This window comes from Python bivittatus, unplaced genomic scaffold (assembly GCF_059951505.1).
Source record: "Python bivittatus isolate LINGU-HERP-01145 unplaced genomic scaffold, Pbiv_v1 ctg000700_np1212, whole genome shotgun sequence".
In the NCBI taxonomy this organism is placed as follows: domain Eukaryota; kingdom Metazoa; phylum Chordata; class Lepidosauria; order Squamata; family Pythonidae; genus Python; species Python bivittatus.
In genome coordinates this window covers 75,828,432-75,848,786 of record NW_028277098.1, presented here as the reverse complement: position 1 = coordinate 75,848,786, position 20,355 = coordinate 75,828,432, and the positions used below count along the sequence as shown (strand labels likewise).

Below are 20,355 nucleotides of genomic sequence, written 5' to 3'. Positions count from 1 at the left end.
GTGCACAAGCAGCTATTTTCATCCTGCCTAATAGTTCCTATCAGCTTTTTCCCTCCCTTTTGGTCTGGCAAGAAAATCCCCTTAAATTCTTCCCTCCATTTATCTCTGCTGAAAGCACATGTCATACAGTGGGGTTCTTATCCCAGTAGGGCTTTTATCTTCACATAAATAAACTGCCATTTTTTCAATGTTAATTTGGTAGATGTAAGGAAAACAGGAGCATGCACCCATATCAATAACCTGAAATACCTCAGGGTAAGTAGTTAGCCATATCTTTGTCTATTTTTCTCAAGTCACTCTTAGTCCTTTGTAGATGAATAAGCATATCATTTTAGGTAACTCTTTCAATATGCTTCAGTCAAATGCACAGCTGCTTATACAATGTATTAAATCTATGAAGTTCAATCATTTTTAACTCTATATTGGATTGTGAACCCTTAGCTCCTCAAATAAACTGGCAAATTGATTTAATGATATAATGGTGTAATAGAGCACATACTTGTGGACACATGCACAGGGATGTGGTGGGTTGGCTCTGGCTCCCTCAAAGGGAGTCCCTACCTTCCCCCACAATGTCTACTTATATATTAATGGACTACAGAATTCAAATCACAAGAAGTAATTGTCCCACTCTACTCTGCCTTGGTCAGGCCCCATTTGGAATATTGTGTATAGTTTTTGATACTATACACAATAAACTGGTGCACCTTGGGAGGACAGCTATCAAGATGGTGAAGGGACTGGAAATCAAATCCTATGAGGAACAGTTATAGGAACTGGGGATGTTTACCTTGCAGAAGAGAAGACTGAAGAGATATATGATAGTCTTCAGATATCTAAAAGTTTGTCTTATATAGGACAGTATCTTCTCTGTTGCCCTAGAAGGTAAGACCAGAATCAGCATGTAGAAACTACAGGGAATTAGATTCAAATTTAGATATTAGGAGGAATTTCCTTACTGTTCAGCTATTCCACTGAATAGGCTGCCTCATGAAGTGGCATGTTTGCCTTCACTGGAAGTCTTCAAAGAGATGTGGATAGCCATCTGTCTTTTTTGACCACTTTGAAAAAGGGAATGCTAAATTAGATAGCTCTATGTGGACTCCCTGGAGTTCTCTGAGCTTGGTTGTTTTCTTGCAGACGTTTCATTATCCAGCTAGGTAACATCTTCAGTGCTAGCAATTTATAATGAAACAGGAAAACAACCAAGCTCAGAGATCCCCAAGGACCTCACAGTGCAACCCTGAGCTACACATATTTGCTTCTATTGATAGCTCTATGTCCTGATTCAGTAGTGTTCTTCAGTTCAGAATTACCAATCTGTTTTCAGTTTCTGTCAACTAGATGGTAGTAGAACAGAAACACAACCTCTCCCAAGATACAGTATTAAGATACCAATTGAATATAAGGCTGAAGAGAAAATTATAATTCACCATGCATAATATTTTAGTAAATTTTCTATCCATTATTTAAAATTATTTCTGCTATTTTCAAATAGTGATTATTTCATACTGCTGGTCTGTTTGCATCCCACTAGTAGCATGCGTCAGTGAAGTAAAAAGCTGGAAGAAAGGAGATATTGAATGCTATCAAATGCTTTCACACTTAATATGGTGTTTCTCATATAACTTTCACCTGTGATACTCATAAATACTTTACTGTTATACTGTACTGCTGCATATGAATCTTAAGCAATTATTTATTATTACGGTTGGTCGCACAGTCAGCCAGATGTTTAGACTGGATTTGGTATTTTTATCCACCTATCAAGTGAAGGAAAAAAAATCCAGGAGGCCGATGGTTCAGGGCAGCAATGCCAGGCCTCTAAGGGGCTAGCCAACCCCATGCTTGATGACTTCCCTCCCTGCCCCAGGCCAGATGGCAGAGCCAGGTCTTCAAATCCCTTGAAAGGCCAGGAGTGAGGGGGCCAATCTCACCTTTGGGGGCGAGATATTCCAAAGGGCGGGGGCTACAGCAAAGAGCATGCCCTCTCTGTGTGATCAGGTGGGACGGGTTGAAGTCGTGGGGAAGAGGCATTCCCTCAGGTAACCTGGTCCCATGCAATAATATAAATGCAATATAAATTGTTCCAAGTAAAGCTGCCTTTTACAATTGACAGATGACGATTTTGTCCATGTCGCTTGAGTTCAAATGATGCTCCAGACCTTCTGGGTCTGGAGGCACCTATAACTATTGGTACTATCTTTGCTTTCTTTACCATAGTCGTTCTACTTCTATTTGCAAGTCTTTATATTTTGTGATTTTCTCCAGTTCTTTCTCTTCTATTCTGCTGTCTCCAGGTATTGCAATGTCCACTATCCAGAGTTTTTGTCCCTCTTATCAACAGTTGTTAAGTCTGGGGTCTTGTGTGGCAGATGCTTGTCTGATTGCTGCTGTTGCTGTTATTACTATTAAAATTTATTGGCTGCCCAACTCCAGTGGACTCTGGGCAACATACAAAACATAAAAACAGTTAAAAACATTGAATCACACAGACAGCCCAGACTAAAATAATCTAATGGACAGCAAAAACAAAACAAAACAAAAACAAACAAACAAAAAACGGGCCATTGAACAAATAATAAACATCAGTCCCAGGCCTGGGATCAAAGCTTTGTAGAATCCCAGGGGATTTTGGTCCCACAAGTTGGCTTCCTAGATCCCACAAGACCGCAATATTTAATGGAGGGGACCTGGAGTGCACCCACTCTTCTGGAACACACTGGGCAGGCAAAAACAGTTGGAGATAAGCAGTCCTCAGATATCCAGGCCCTATGCCATACACAGCTTTATAGGTAATAACTAGCACCTTGAATCACACTTGGAAGCCAGCTGGCAGCCAATGCAGCTCGCGTAGCAGTGGTGACACATGGGCACACCGAGAGGTGCCTGTTACTGCTCATGCTGCTGCTTTTTGAACCAGCTGCAGTTTCTGGATGGTCTTCAAGGCAGCCCCATGTAGAGTGCATTGCAAGAATCCAATCATGATGTGACCAGAACATGAGTGACTGAAAGGCCTCCCGATCAAGGAAAGGGTGCAACTGGCACACAAGATGAACCTGGCCACAGCTGCTCCAGAAGGACCCCTAAGGTGTGCACCTGTCTTGCTCACTAGGACTTGCCCAGCTCCAAACAAAGTGATGTGATATATGATAGCAAGTTGTTTTTAATAGCAAATTGTAGGGTTTTTTTTTTCCATAAATCATTTTCAGGCACCAAATACTTTGTGTTTAAAATTGTCTAGTAGAATGTTGCCCTAAGTAAAATACAGTATGCTTGATATATCAAATCAGGAATAGGATGAATGATAAAAGAGCTTATTGAAATATGAAACATCTGCTTCCTTTCACAGTGCCAGGATTTTGCTTGGTGTAACCCCTGGTTGTTTTTGGTTCATCTGGAAAACTGGTTAATTCACTGGAAGCCACATTTACCAGAGCATGCTTAAGATGAATCAATTCTATAGAGACAGAGGCCTGAGGTCCAAAAGGGGATGTAAAGTTTACTGAAAATTATGTGCCCTGAGTCTTCCATCTTCTAAAAAGTGGAAAGGAAAAGGAAAAAAAAAAAAAAAAGTAAGCATCTTACTCTTCCTGTAGGAAGCTGGCTGGAGGTAAAAGCCTAAGAGGATTTTCCAGTATGTTCCAGAAGCCTCATTTGTGTGCTGATGGTATGATGCATGAGGCAGCACCTGCCCATCGCTGTTCACTTGCAGATGCCCAAGGGGAGTCTCTGCTTTATGGTTTCTACTCCTAATATTATTGATCAATAGGATAAAAGATACAATCATTTATGCTTCTGGGGCTGTCCCTCTAATACTTCTAAAGCTTTGAGAAAGAAAAGCTTTATTGCTATGAGTTGTATAATAGAATTAGTATAAGAAATTAATAGTAGTTATCCCACTGGAGATATATCTGCAAAGAACTTCTTGGAATTGCTATATATTAGATGTAACTGACCTTCTGAAGTTGACATACAAATGGAACCTATTAGATGTTTCAGTATGCCTAGAATTAATGATCAACTTTACATCCTTGAAAGAGAATTTGATAAATAGCTTTTCTGTGCTCTTTATCCAAAGTTAAAGCAGTCATCTTACCAGACCCTTTTAGATCTTTAGACACAAAGGGTAATCTGAGAACTTAAGAGTCTGCAATGTCACTAACTAAGGAAATCTACATCTTTAGTTTAGGATAAGCAAAATCCTTAATTGGTTTATGAAACCTCTGAGCCTATTGAGTGTTCCTGGGGCATGCTGATAAAGGCATTAGTCTTAGCTTCTAGTTAGCAATCCAATGTTTGGCCTTAGATTGAGGGTTTGTCTGGATTTGTAGCTTCTCCTGTAACAGGAGGTAGAAACTGTGGCCTAGACAGGCTTTGCCTAGCTGTGGATGATGCATCAAATACAGCCATTTCTGGAACAAGATACTCTGGCAACTCTGACTCATAACCTCACCATTTCACAATTGCTTTGCTGTAATATGGTCTATTTGGGGTTGTCTTTGAAGACTTCTCAGAAACTAGAATTGGTCCAAATGCTATTGGCCAGCTGCTGATGCACCAGTTCTGTGCTTCCATCGTCACATCTGACACAAGTATTGAGCTACTAGTGTCATGACACAACCCTTATGACTGGGTTGCTTCTGTGGAAGGAAAGAGTTTGCATTTCTATAGATGGTTTACACAAATACCTTTGGTTTGATACAAACAGAAACATACAACCTAAAGAGATCATCCAGTTATTAGCAGCATAGGACAGACATAGAAAAAGAATTAGCCCAAACCTATTGCCCTTTGTTTCAATTTTAAACACTTCTTATTTGATAAGCATTTAATATAATACTTACTGTATATTCATTTCATGAAGGTGACTGTAAAAAAAAATGACCAGTGGAGATAATAAGTGAAATACTTAATTATTAATAAAAAATCCAGATTCTTTCTTTAGAATGTCAGAATCACTTCACTACATTCAATATCTCCAAAATTGTTCTAAAGGGATTACAAAAACAAGATGGAATATTCAGACTTGACTGAATGTGAAAAATGTATAATGCAAAATTCAGAACATTTATTGGGGCTTATTTACAAGTTGCTGGTGAAATCTGATTCAAAAACTGCAGTAGTTAAAGAATCTATGATTAATAGATGTAGAATTTTCAATTATTAACCTGCAACAATGAGAATATCAATGGAAGAAAAATATTAAATTTACCATGAATATTACACTTAGAGAAAACTGATACAAGAGGTCTTACTGGGGATATTACTCCAGTTTGGATTGCTAAAAGAGGCAACTCACTTTCTAAAAATGGTTGACAATGCAATAATCAGGTAGGATCATTCTTTTGTATTTAGTGGCAATATTGTAAAGCCCTAGAAGATTATTTATTATAGAATTAAACACATACTAAAGATTGAATACTCTTCCAATCAGCCATTTTTCTGTTAAGTATTACTATACCTGAAATTCTCAGAAAGTATACTGGGTTGGCTTTGCATGTGGTAAATGTTGCAAGGACAATGCTTTTCATTGGAAATCATGTATAATTTCCCTCCATAGAAAAATAGCAAATTAAGTTGTGGGAGTATTCACTGATGACAAAAATAACCTCAGATGTGAAGAATAAAACTAATACTGAATTCAACTCAATTTGGAAACCAATAATGGATTATAATTCCACATATACAATAGGCTCGTATGGTACCTGAAGTTTGGGTTTCTCTTAACATAAGGCTTTGACATCTAAGCTTTTGTTTGATTTGCTGAAAAAGAATAGAATTCTTAAATCAGGCAGACATTTTTAATTCTCATTTTGACTTATGATTCATATTATACTGGCAATTGTAGTTAATTATTGCATATTAACTTTATGTTAATAAAGTTCTGGAATTCTCCATTGATGCGCCTCCTTTAATATGCCACACTAATCTAATGTTATTTTACAATTTATGTCAGTCTTACAATGCTTACAGATCTCTGTTCTAATTTTGTGTTTTCCTTTCTTTACTTTCCATTTTTCTTCTTGAATGTGTTTTTCAATATCTACTAAAATAAAATAAAAATTAATAAAATAACATTAATTATTATTACTACTACTAACAATGGATTTAAAAACAAGATTGTCAGAATAAGTTTATCTAGTTGGTTTAACCTTGTTTTTGAAATGCAGAAGTGTTATTTCAAAAATGAAGAATATTACATCAGAAAGTTTATGCACTTTTGTTGTGAGGATAGGGCTCGGTTCTCACAAAGAGGCTGTATTATTAGAATTATGAGTATTTAAATACTTGTGAAACTTGGGCCAGGGACAAGGAAATAGCATGACTATATTTTTCATGTCTCATCTGGGCAAAGATTGTCCTTAGGCAACTTGCCTACTTTGATCCTTGTCCTGTCTTTGCCATCTTTTCTTGTAAAGTTCATTCATATGCATTTGGATTATTCAAAAACAAACACAACCCAACACAGAGCGATGAAAACATAGCAATTACCATTCCTTGAAGAGTTTTCAGGCTTCTGCTTTGATTTTCTGCCACTTCTTGATGCTGCTGGGGATAGTCAAGTTATACTGAGGGTATATGCATGTGTGTGTGTGTGTATGTTCATTCTATTATCAAAAGCCATTTGATAACAAATGTAAGCCTTTGGGTGTCTGTCATCAAATAAGACCTCCCTCAATGTCCAGTCATCTTGGATATATCACCATATATAGGGATATATCATGTATTAGTTTACAGTTTAGTGGACAGCAATTCATACATAATCAAAGTAGGAAATGTGTTATTATTAACTGTTATTATAGACTGAACGTGAAAGATTCAATTATCTTTAGAAAAGAGTATATCCAGCTCAAATTCAGCACTCTTATGACCAAATTTCAGTCAGTGAGAATAATTACATGGTTAATTCTGCCACTAATACAGTTAAAACAAAATGTTTAAATATCTATGAAATGTATTGAACTGGATACATATGCAAACTGTTTTCTACAGTATTTTATTTTAATTATTGATACTTACAATGAGTATATTTTAAGATGGAGTGTCTGTTTGTTCAGAAATCATCTGGCTCCTTAGAAGTCCCATCTTTAGTTCTAGATGGTATTGCGTTTCTCAGAAGAAACAGGATTGTGATCTGGGTTTTTCTTGAACTCATGGCTCCTCCTGGAACTGCGGGTGGAGCTATGGTCAAGAGAACCTTTTCCCAGTTTTAGCTGATGCACCAGATGTCATCATTCTTAGAACCAGATGCACTAGCTTGAGTCATTCATGCTGTCATCACCTCACACTTGGAATACTATAATGCATTCCTCTTGGAGTTGCCTTTTAAGCCTCTTTAGAAACATCAGCTGTTACAGATACTCATGTTGATTGGCACAACCTGGTTCAGCAGGGCAACACCTCTTCTCTAACCTGTACTGGTTATCCCTAGGTTTCTGGCTATAATTCAAAGTGCTGATTATCTTCTATAAAGTCCTTCTTTGCTCAGGTCCTGGTTACTTTAAGGACCATCTGCTCCAGGTAGAATCTCTCTATTCTAAATATCTGTAATGGCACAGTAAACTGTGTGTTCCCACTCATTGTGAGGCTAAAGAAAAAGTGCCCTTTCAGATGTTACTTCAGACTAGTGGAATAGCCTGCCTACTTGGGTAAGAATGGCCCCTCCCTGATGACATTTATGAGGAAATTTATAACCATTCTCTTCCAACTTGCTTTTGGATCTTGATTTATTTAGAGTTCTTGCTATTATATTTAATGGCCAATGTTATTAATTTTATTCCTTTATTATAATTTTTTTAACCCAAAGTTGTATGAGTGGGGTGGCATATAATCATAGATTTGGATGGGACCACTAAGGTAATCCACTCCAAATTCCTGCTCAGTGTGTAGAATCTGCTAAAGAATTTCAGACATATCCTACTTCATGAGGCAGCTTACTCCACTGTACAGGAGGAGTAACATCTCTTGATCTCTTGACATCTCTTACAGTCAGGAGATCCCGCCTAATGCCTAACTTGAATCGACTTCCCTGTAGTTTCTATCAATTGATTCTGGTCTTGCCCTCCAAGGTGACAAAGGATAAGTCCACTCCCTCCTCTCTTTGACAACCCTTTAGATATCTGAAGACTGTGAGGAGAGAATGAGGGAACTGGTTATATTTAGTTCTGAGAAAGTCAGCTAAAGAAAGATATGAGAATACTTTTCAAACATGTGAAAGAATGTTGCATAGAAGAAGGTCAAAACCTTTCTCTATCATCCCACAGTGCAGGACAGGGAATAACTGTCTTAAATTACAGGAAAGAGATAGTATGAGCAATTCAACTGCGGAATCAATTATGAAGGGAGATGGTGAGTTCTTCTTCCCTGGAAGTTGTCAAGCAGAGGTTGGATAGTCACTTGTCCAGGTTGTTTTAATTTGGATTACTGTACTGATCTCTGGCCTGAATGACCCTTCTTATGGTTCTGTCATTCTAAGAAAATGCAACCAATTTAGACTTTTTTATTGCATGAACAGTAACACTATCAGTTTTTGTGAAATTACATGCTCTGTCTTACTTTGGTGAATCCATTAGAATGGTGTTTGACTTTTATCCAGTGATTGTTTTTAACTATTCAAGAAATGATTTTTTTCTTCTTTTCCTATCACATGGTTTTCCTATAAACCTAGTTATAACAATTTTGGAGGAATTCATCAAAATTTTGTTTTCAAATGAAATAATTTGATCTGCTAAAATGGAATCTGTAAAGCCAGGGATAGAGGGGATGGAGAGCTATTAGCATCCATCTCAAAGTATTTGTCAGAATGAATGAATGAATGAATGAATGAATGAATGAATGAATGAATGAATACATATACATACATACATACATACATACATACATATTTAGCAAGGACTCATACAAACATTTTTATAATGGTGGAAGTTGTGTGAAATCTGCTCATTTGTGGAAAGTTGCCTATACAAAAATCCATATATATCAGGTTTTGTGATGGAACATATCTATGAAAAGGAAGGTGATGTGGGGGATTGCAGGACAGCAAGGCTATTAGGAAGGAGGGGGTGCATTCCAGGATAGCTACTCCCTAGAATCTCCCAGGGTATATCCACTAGTTGCAGTAGTATAGATTTAGTCTGGCAAGATTCTGTCTATATGGTGTAAGCAATAAAAGGTCTGAATTTGGATGAACTGTTTCCTTGCTGTTCTTGGACTGAGCCTGACAGGTTTTCATTATTAGCTAGAAATTCCTAGAGTGGGGATGCAGAGAATGTAAACAGGCAACTGCCACTTGCAAGTGTATGTAAGAAACAAAAGTCTAGATTATCATTACACAGAGAGATATGAGGAAAGAGAGAACACTAGATTTGGACCTAATGAAGATACCACTTTGGAAATCAACCTAAATGGTTCATTGCCTGGGTACTGATGATAATGACAATGTTCTTGAATTATGAAAAAGATTTAGTCCTTACCATTTCATGTTGAATCCCTGGGAAGCTTTAGGAAACTTTGTGCCTGGCTTGGAGGAGCCTAACAATATATTTGGGGATGTTATTTACAGGAATACATATTTAGGAAAAGTTGCAAATGAAAGTATATGCAAATTTTCCTGTTCTTTAATAGAACACATACAGAGAAACATGTAGATCGTTAATTGAATGGACTAACAATTAAATACATGTAATTCTGACAGGACCAGATATGGACCGATCCTAATTATTAATATTAGCAAGAAATCTCTCTCTTTCTGATAACTTCAGTATCTTTCATTATTTTAACTCATAATATAGATCCCTCTTTTTTAAATAGTTAAAAGTTGCTGATTTTTCAGAGGTGTGCTATTAGTATTCAGGCTATACATCATATTTTTCCCATTTATAATTTACCAGTGCCAAAGGGTTATTTTCATCAAATGTAAAAAATGGCCATTATAAAAATGCATAGGTTTTAAATTGCTCAACAGTTGGAATAGCTATAAGAACTAGTCAGGGGAATAAATTACGTTTCTAACATACCCTTTCCCCGTACAAGTTAAAACCAAATGCAATTCATTTAGGCTCCTGTTCCATGAGACTGTTTTTCTTCTCCATATTTAAGTTTCAATCTCTCTCTCTCTCTTGCTTTATCATCCTTATTAAAGTGAAGTGACTCAGTAGGTACCCCTACTTGGATATGTTAGGCTTAATCATTTGCTATGGTTTGCTGACATTAATTTTCACTTCCTTGCAAGTGGAAACTGAATCTTGTTTTCTTTGGTAATGAGTAACAATGCCCTGAAAACATAGTTGCAGTGTCAATTCATATTGATACTAACTGTTTTGCCAGTCTACTAGGAATCTGACTTCTCCAAGCAGAAAAGAAATTAGTTGTTTAAACCTTAACCCACTTCACTTTGAAAACTGAAATCCTAGAAGGGTTTCTTACATTCTTTTAAATTCTGACTAGAAGCACTGATACACAGAAGGGGACACAATACCTCTCAAGAACTGAATTGTCTTCATAGACTGCTCAAAATTCCACTTGTTCTGCCTAAGGACTTTTCTACACCACAGTCTTAATCTGCATCACTCTCATGCAAGCAGTTGGAAATAAAGTCAGTTTAAAAAAAAGCCCTTTCTGGTTTTCAATCTATTATTCTGCTTTGGCCACAGGGATGGCCTAATGTTCTGCCAGACCATGTTTACCAAAGCCTCTGATAGGTGAATTCCCTTGCTTCTTTACTTCTCCCATCCATATCAGGAAAACAAGCACTAGTAGCTTTCCTTTCATGGGAGGGTTTTCAGAACATGTGTTTTTTATTGATAGACCTTTTGTATGAGCTCCTCTCCACTGACTCACCTTTGTACCTGATATCTTCACTATCATTCACTGATTTTCCTGTCACTTGGATCTGAAAGGGAAAGGAACTCTTGTTACTTTCACCTGGCCAGGGCTCTTTGATACTCTACTGAATACCTCGCCTTCAAACTCAAGTGGAGCCATTAATGAGTATTCCGTGGGTGTTGGTTATTCAGCCAACTGTGAGTCCATAAGTATCATCTAGCCCATATTTTACCATTTTATGAAGGAGAATATCATGAGGCACTCTATCAAAGACTTCGCTAAGGTCTACAGATACTATGTCTACAGCATTCTCCTGATGTATTGTTAGCAACTCTGTCAAAGGAGGAATTAAGGTTAGTCTGGCACAGTTCATTTGTGATAAGCGTATGCTGGTTCCTTTTAATTTATAGCATGCTTTTCTAACTGCTCACAAACATGCTGCTTGATAATCTGTTCAAAGGCCTTGCCAAGTGTAGATATCAAGTCTGTAGATTCCTGGATCTTTCTCCCTCCCTTTTTAAAGATAGGAATGGCAATTGTTCTCTCCATCTTTTGGGATCTCACAGGAGTTCTCAAAAATTACTGAGAGTGGTTCTGTGATCACCTCCACTACTTACTTCAGTATTTGGCATGTAATCCATCTGGCCCTAGGGACTGAAGTTTTTAAAATTAGCTAAATTCTCACTCACCATCTCCATGTCTAAATTAAGATGTAGCTCTTTCCTTTCCCCAAGGGCATAACCATATTCATCTGTGGTGCCATTTTCCTTCTAGGAGAAGACAGACAAAAATTAAAAGTTCTGCTTTCTTGCCATCACCCATTACCACTTCATCACTTCCTCCTTGCAGTCTACCTACCCATTCTTTGCCTTCCATTTTATTTCTAACATACTTAAATAATTTGGGGGGGGGTGTTGTTGTTATCTTGTTATGTCTTGCAAGTGTTGCTCATTCTGAACTACAAGTTTTCTGACAGAGTTCTTATGATTTCTGGAGACTACCTTGTATTCTTCTTTGGCTATATTCTGTTTTTCCACTTTTTATACATCTGTTTTAATCTCTAGCATTTTAGGGAGCGCTGCATATATCTATGGTAGCCTGTTTAGATTTCTGCCATTTTTCATTTTTGTGGATATTGTCTGCAATTGTGCCCTGACTATCTCATTTCATTGAATTTCCTACTTTTCCTTGAGATTTTTCTCATTAAGGATTTCAGGCCATTGCTTCCAACCTACCTTCCCTCAGAGTTAATGAAAATTTGCTCTTCTGATATACAATATGTTCTAGTTCCTTTCCTTTGGATATTATGAAATCCAGGATAACTTGATCTGTTTCCACCAAGGTGTCAGTCATCTTCACTTCTTTAACCAATTCCTCCCCATTGGTGGGGATTAGGTCCAGGATAGCAGATCCCATTGTTCTTTCTTCTACTTTCTGACAAATGGAGTTGTCAGCAAGAGGGGACAAAAATTGTTGGACTTCTATTCTTGGCTGAATTGGATTCCCAGTAGATGTCATGTTAACTGTAATTCCTATTACCAGTATGCATGTCTTCTTGGAAGACTGGTTATCTGATGCAGAAAGACCTCATCTGTCTCTTTGGCCTGCTCAGGTGGTTTATAATAAAATCCCACAATGACATTACTTTTGTTTGCCCTTTTATTCTTACCCAAATACTTTCAACAGGGTTTCCATGCTCTGATTACCGGATTTCTGGGCAAATATGTATTATTGTTTGCATACATTGCAATACCTCCACTGTTTCTATTGATTCTGTTCCTTGTAGCCTTCCAATGCTGTGAGCCAATTATGAGAATCATCCCTCCTGATGATTCTTGCTTCTTTGGGTCACCTTCTTCCATGCATTTAACTCTGCCAAAGGATTTCCTCCTTGGTGAAGAGAACACCAAAGAATAGGGGGAAAAATAGAGTCAAATTGTGTGGAAGAAAATGACCCAAAGAAGCAAAAATACCAAGGCACTCCAAATTAGTGGAACTCAGGAACTGATACCAGGTTCTCCCTTTAGGGGATAATTGACAGCCATCTGACAAAGCATGCCATTCAAAGTTGTAGAAGACACTTAGAATCCCATGGATTTAAGAAATTCTCCGAGACACTCTGAGAAAGAAGAGGTATGGAATTGCAATGTAGTAGAATTTGCTTCTCCTCCCTGGGGCCATTGTCTTGTATTAGTAGTGTTTTGTTTGTTTGTTTTGTTTGTCTTGTTTGTTTGTTTTCTTCCTTTTAATCCTCTGTAAGCTTCACAGATTTGGTATTGGAGAAAACTCCTGAGAATACCGTGGAAAGCCAAGAAAACAAACCATTGGATCATTGAACAAGTGAAGCCAGAGTTCTCACTCAAGGCACAAATGACCAGACTCAAATTATCCTACTTCAACATATTACAAGTGGTCCCCAGTTTAGGAACAAGTTCCATCCCCAAGGTCTGTCCTTAAGTTGAATTTGCATGTAAGTCAGAACGAACAATATTATTGTATAATACTATATATGTAGTATTGTGTAATTAACTTGAACCATTATGTATTTAACTTGAATTTTGCTACAGTAGGCTCCGTTCTTAAATATGGATCATCCTTAAATACAAATACAATACAATACAAAATACTTTAATGACCAAGTATAAAATATATACAAGGAATTTGTCTTTGGTGACAAACAGCAAGATCAATGGTGCGTTTGGATAGCAACAGAAAAATAATAAACAGTAACAACAACACTACACAGTAAAATAACTTTTTCAAAGGGAGAAGCCACTGTCCAGCACATATCAAGTCATGTAGTATTTAACAGAGCAATGGCAGGTGTTCTTAACCTGGGGACTACCTGTATGTGAGGACCTTCACTTTTCTTCCACCTTTCCCAGCTTTATAGACTTCTCAAGACAACTAGGTCTTCACATAATGGGTCCAAAATATGATAATTTGTGTCAGGTGATTTGTGCTTCAAATGACAACTCTGATTGCTTTGTTCTGTTTTCTTGGCTACCCTGGTATTCTCAGCAAAGTTCAAAAGCATCAATATTCTTTCTCTTCTGTTCTTCAAAATCAAACTTACACTTCCATAGAGAAAATGTCATAGGAAAAACCATTGCATGTACAGTTCTGATCTTTGTAGTCATGCCATGGCATCTTAACTGTTTTTTCCCAAGGCCTTTATTGCTACCCTACCAAGTGCTAGCCTGCAGTATATTTTTTGATTGCTGGTTTCTTTACTTTACTATTATTATTACTATTATGATAGTTAATCCTAAAAGGCAGAAGCTATTCAATAACTTCATTGTCAATTCTAAGGTTGGTTACTATACCTGCTGTCATTAGTTTGGTCTTTTTTATATTTAGTCTTAGTTGCATTTTTCCACTGCGCTGTTTGATCCTCGTTACTGGAGCTTGCAGGTCATTTACATTTTCAGCTATCAGTATAGTTTCATCAGCATAGTGCAGATTATTGAGATTTCTTCCTCCAATTTAAAAATACACTCATCTTATTCCAATCCAATTTAAACATCTGGCACCTCCCTTTTCATGTAGGACTCTAATCTGTGTTGGATGATTTGAAGTATTATTTTGCTAGCATATAAAATTAAGAATATTGTTTGCTAATTTGCACATTCTGTTAAGTCCTTTTCTTTGGCACTGTGATGTAGGCTGATCTCTTCCAATCTCTTCACCACTGTGTCCTTCTCTAGATTTGTTGTAATAGATTGGCTAGAACCTTTACTGATGTAGAGAGCCAGAGAGGTAGCCTTGAAGCAAATATTCCAAAATTGTTACATAAGCAGCAAGGACAAAGCATTCCTTAAGTCTTGAACAGAAACAGTATTAAGAAGAGACTCAGGCTGGCCTATCACTGACTCACTGAAGTGTAAGAGGGAAGAGAGGAAAAGCACAATCAGATACTGTTACTATAATCTACCAATAAAGAATAGTTCTAGTCTTCTTGTGGAATTGATTTTCAGGTCTGGTCTACCTTGTGGGGCCAAAACTGGTTCTTCTTCAATTGCTAACTTTATTTTTACAGATATCCCATCAATTCCTGTAGCCTTATGACTTGGTAATCATCAGAGTGCTGATTTAACTTCATCTTCTAGTACTAGAGGTTTTTGTAAATAGGGAATATAATTTAAAATATCTTGGATGTTGACATCCCTACTGTACAAAATTTCAGTATCTTCCTTCCATCTTTCCTTCCAGTCTCTTAAGCATTATATGTTTAACACTTAACTCTGAGCTCCCTAGAAATTTTTTCTCTTTTACCAAAATTACCTTGAAAAGATCAAGCATAATCAGTGACCTGATTAATTCAGTGGGTAGGGCCTGTTGGAAAATGTGGGGTGTCAACCAAGCCTGTCTCACACGAGCACAAAGGGAGGGGTGGCTTCGCTGCAGCCTAGCTTTGCTGCTTTGTGTGGGAGGGGCTTGGATCCTGCCTTTTTTCCTGTTTCCCTCATTTTCCTTTTCTTCTCCTCATGGCTCTCCATGAGGTGGGAATGAATCCTCTCTCCTCCTCATGGTTTTTGAACTAACATTTCACAACCCCAACAGGACCCACAACTACTACTGTTATTCTGAATTATAAAATGGTACTTTTTAGGCACATGGGTGGGTGATTCTACTGAATCAGACTAATCCAGTAGAGTATCATCTAAATCTATTTCTCTAGACACGTTGGTTCTTCAGCTTCCATAATTCCAGGGAATTATGAGAATTGTGATCCAACTCATTCTGAAAGCATTAGGTTAAGTAAGACTGGTCTGTACCTTTCTAGGCAGGAATATTCCTAATCCTAATTGGAAATGGCTTAAACAAAACCTGCAAACTATGGGTTTTGTCCCTGAGTAACAACTGCACTCAAATTATCCCAGCTACAGCTAAATCTGTAAAAACTTGTACAAACAGTATGTTATTTCAAACTTTGCTTCTTGTATGGTAGCGTATGAGTTTGTCCAATGATACATTTGCCAGCATCCAATACTGAGATGGAGTAAATATTATTTCCATTATCTGTATCTCATTTTTCAGTCAGCTATATAGGATTATGAAGATGGAATGTGGAAAAAGACAACCATGCCAGATTCTATGGAACTATCATGCTTTTTTAAAAAAACCTACCGAACTGACAAGGAATAAGTGGCACATCTAGCACTGCTATCAAAGTTTGTATCATCCTGGGCTGCCTTAAATGATACGGAGATGTTCAGTGAATGTCTTTACCTCCATTAAAATATTCTACCTCATGTCTCAAGCATCTAATGTATGGGGTGGACTTCTTTATAAAGTATAAGAGTTAAACAGCCACATTCACCTAGACCTAAATCTGTCAAACTGGCTTGGGAAAAAAGTACCCTAAGAGAATTAATGAGCCTGGATTCAGGCCTAATTAGCTGCTCTGACACCGTTTGAATTAATAATTATAAATATACATTAGATCCACTCACAATATTATGAATATTTATCATGATCAGAAACCAAAAAAGGCAAAAATTTAGCACAAAAGCAGATGACGACAACCATATCTTCTCTTCCTCAATTCATTTATTGTAATTAGCCCTTCAAATCACATCTCATAGGATTTATGTATGTTCCCAATTTTGCATAGGAAGTTATTTTCTACATGCCAACTTTTCTTCTGTTCTTTGTTAAATGTTATACTCTTCTGATTTTCAGCAAAACAACCTAAAAATGCTATTTCAGGTCAGTTCCTAGGTGAGGGTCAGAGAAAATAATTTAGGGAGGGAGCTGCACCTTTTTTTTTTTTTGTAATTTGTTTGACCATTGTCTTTCACTTTGGTGGAGAACAATTTGCTTTCAAAAATTGTTTTCAAAAAAGGAGAAAATTTCAGTGAAAAAAATGAAATAAAAATATTATTAGTAATACATAAAGTGGTCGTCTGTAACCATATATGCTTCATAACTATATGGGGAAAAAAAGTAAAAGAGGTCGTTCAGAGATCAGTATTTGCTATGGTGGTCCTTGGGATACTCAAGGCTGACATCAGGCATATCTGCTTTCCCCTATTAAGTACCACTCTGATGGTTTGTTCCTCACTCAAGCTGTGGAGTTCTGGACTTGGGACCTGAGATCCAGCCACTGCATATGAGATCAAAAGTCTGGAACATGTAGGCTTTGTCCTTTACATAAACCACTTCACTCCAAAAAGACTTGGGAAAAAGACCCATCTAACTCAGAACTCCTGTCTCTCCAATTGCCAGAGCAGATCCATATAGGTTTCTGGATAGAATAGGAAGGCAATAACTCAAGTGGTATTCCACAGAAATAAGCATATGATAAAACAATAGAATATGATCCATAGGATTAAATCTAGATTCAATACAAGGAAAAACTCAACATGCCACCAACTCCATCTTCCCATGTGATCTTCTGTCTAAGTATTAAAGATCAGCCAACATCATTTTATCTTAAACAGCAGTGAAAAGGACTTTTACTTATATCAGGGTTAAAACCTTAGGAAAAGACCCACAGATATTTTGTTGCATTCTTCTGCAGGAAATGATAACAGCTTCTTCCTCAGGGTAAATTATGCTTCCTTTCACTTAGTAAAGATGGTGAAACTAGTAAAATAAACTTTCAAAATCAAGCTATTACTGTGCTTTTGCATCACCCAGCAGATGTTGTTCTTACCCAAAGAGAAGCTGTTTCCATTATTAATGGTTTCCAACAGCTCAGCTTGAAACAATTTACCGTTTGAAAGAGAAAAGTCACTTTCATTATTCAAATGGCAGAAACATTTTGGTTATTAAAAGTATTTTCTGTTTTAAAAAAAATCTGTACAATTTATCTTTTTCTTCAGATACCAGCAAGAGAATAAGAGTGGGAGAAAGCTGTGTACTTGCTGGAGGTTAACTGATAATATATAGGAGGGATAAGTCTGCAAGTGATTTTGAACTCAAGATCTGCTCATGGGCTCCAATAGTGTTTACAAGGCATTTAACATTTGCAATGGAGCATTGCTTAATTAGCCCTGAAGTGTGAGACTACAGCTGGTCAGATTTTTCATAGTGAATGAATTTTTACATTAAGGTAACACACCAGCAAGATTTGGTCTGGATTTTCCCAGTGGTGGTTGGATCACTGGAAAAATCCTATTGGCATGAGGGAATTTAGCCACACCTTGATTTCACACAGGAGCAATTTCAGTTGAGCTAACTGCTCAGGAGAGGAGAGAGATGCTGGCAAGTATTAGAATTCTGCTTCATAATACCAATGGTCCACTGCCACTACATAGAAACTTCTATTGGTAAACATATATTAAGCAATGAAGTATTAAAATGTGACATGTTCCTCTCTATCTTTTTTGTTTTGCTGTGTTGTTGGGCTTAAAGTTGGGTTGTTGTCATCACTATTATTTCTTTTCCCAGTCATGCAGCTCTTCTTTCCCCATGTTTATAATTTTCTAGCAATCACAACTTCTTTTCACTGTTACTGGTCTGAGTTTGTTTTTAAATTTAAAAAAACTAGGTATAGATGAAGTCATGAGGTCGCATTCCCATCTATACAGCACACTTCCATAAGTTCAGTTTGTTAATTATGAGAACATAAACATTATCTTCTGGATGTCCTTTTGCCATGGTTTTTGAATGAAAGGGTGGTCACTGGATATTCTGGGACAATTATATAGCAAGCATACCAAGAATGTTATCTAAATTAGGTAACAACTGGTTCCAAAATCCAGTTCCAGCTTCTCTTCTTTCCCTCCCCTGTCTTCTTTGCAATGAAACTACACTACTTCACTTAAGTGAGCATCTACAGAACTCATTAAACCTGTTCTCTTTCTCACACCCACCTCAAGCACAGAAGACTAGCTCTAGAACTTATTCCTTTCAGCCCATGTGCTACACACTATAAAGGGACTGAAAGCTCCTTTGGCATCTAATAAAACCATTATTACTCAAAGTTGCACAGTATGTTAGTCTCTTGTCCTGTCATTGTAGGAAGTACAAGGCATAGGGCTTGAGGTGCCTACAGAAGGCACACAGGGTTAATTCATTTACATGTTGCTCTTTTAAAGAGAAAAAAAGCAACCTGGGGTATGATTAGCAGAGGCATATAAAATAATACAGATATGTTTCCATCTTTAATGAAAAAAGGCCCAGTGATTTTATGTGCTATAATTGATCCAAAGCTCCTGGTTGCAAGTAAGAGCCCTATAAATTACAACTGTATGCTTAAGGGAAACATTTTCATGCCCTAGTTGTGAACTGAGTACTGAAATTTCTGGCTGTCTGCTCATAGAAAGAGACAGCTGGACTAAATGTACTTGGTCTGATTCATTTGGACTTTTAAGATCCTCCCAGGTTGTGTAGCACAAGTCACATTCTAGGTGGTCAACTGCAGTCATGAGATTCTTCCCTGCTCTATGCTGAACTCCACACTGAATGGAAATTTCTATCTGTGACTCATTAATGATACTTGCTATGAATATCACCATACCTAGCACAAGAAAGATTTGCTTTTTCTGTGTTGTTGTTTAGTCGTTAAGTCGTGTCCGACTCTTCGTGACCCCATGAACCATATTGCGCCAGGCCTTCCTGTCCTTCACTGCCTCCCTGAGTTTGCTCAGTTTCATGCTCATTGCTTCAGTGATGCTATCTAACCATCTCATCCTCTGCCGTCCTCTTCTCCTTTTGCCTTCAATCTTTCCCAGCATCAGGGTCTTCTCCAAAGAGATCTCTCTTCGCATTAGGTGACCAAAATATCTGAGCTTGAGCTTCATTATCGATCCTTCCAATGAGCAATCAGGGTTGATTTCCTTTAAGATTGACTGGTTTGACCTCCTAGCAGTCCAGGGGACTCTCAAGAGTCTTCTCCAGCACCACAGTTCAAAGGCATCAATTCTTCGGCGCTCGGCCTTTTTATGGTCCAGCTCTCACAGCCATACATTACTACTGGAAAAACCATGGCTTTGACTATGCGGATCTTTGTCGGCAAGGTGACGTCTCTGCTTTTTAATATGCTATCTAGGCTTGCCATAGCTTTCCTCCCAAGGAGCAAGCGTCTTTTAATTTCATGGCTGCAGTCTCCGTCTGCGGTGATCTTGGAGCCCAAATAAATGAAGTCTGTTACTGCTTCCATTTCTACCCCTTCTATTTGCCAGGAATTGATGGGTCCAGATGCCATGATCTTAGTTTTTTTAATGTTGAGTTTCAAGCCAGCTTTTGCACTCTCCTCTTTCACCCTCATCAAGAGGCTCTTTAGTTCTTCTTCACTTTCTGCCATTAGGGTGGTATCGTCCGCATATCTGAGGTTGTTGATGATTCTCCCTGCAATCTTAATTCCGGCTTGTGATTCTTCCAGCCTGGCATTTCTCATGATGTACTCTGCATATAGGTTAAATAAGCAGGGTGACAGTATACAGCCTTGTCGTACACCTTTCCCTATTTTGAACCAATCGGTTGTTCCATGACCGGTTCTGACTGTTGCTTCTTGGCCCGCATACAGATTTCTCAGGAGACAGGTAAGGTGGTCTGGTACTCCCATCTCTTTAAGAA

The 20,355-nt window shown here is 37.7% G+C and overlaps 1 pseudogene; it reads right to left on the bottom strand.

Annotated features, from left to right (window-relative positions):
• The window catches only part of LOC148214257 (uncharacterized), a 69,682-nt pseudogene extending 57,337 nt beyond the window's left edge, over positions 1–12,345 (bottom strand).
• Between the last annotated feature and the right edge of the window lie 8,010 nt (positions 12,346–20,355).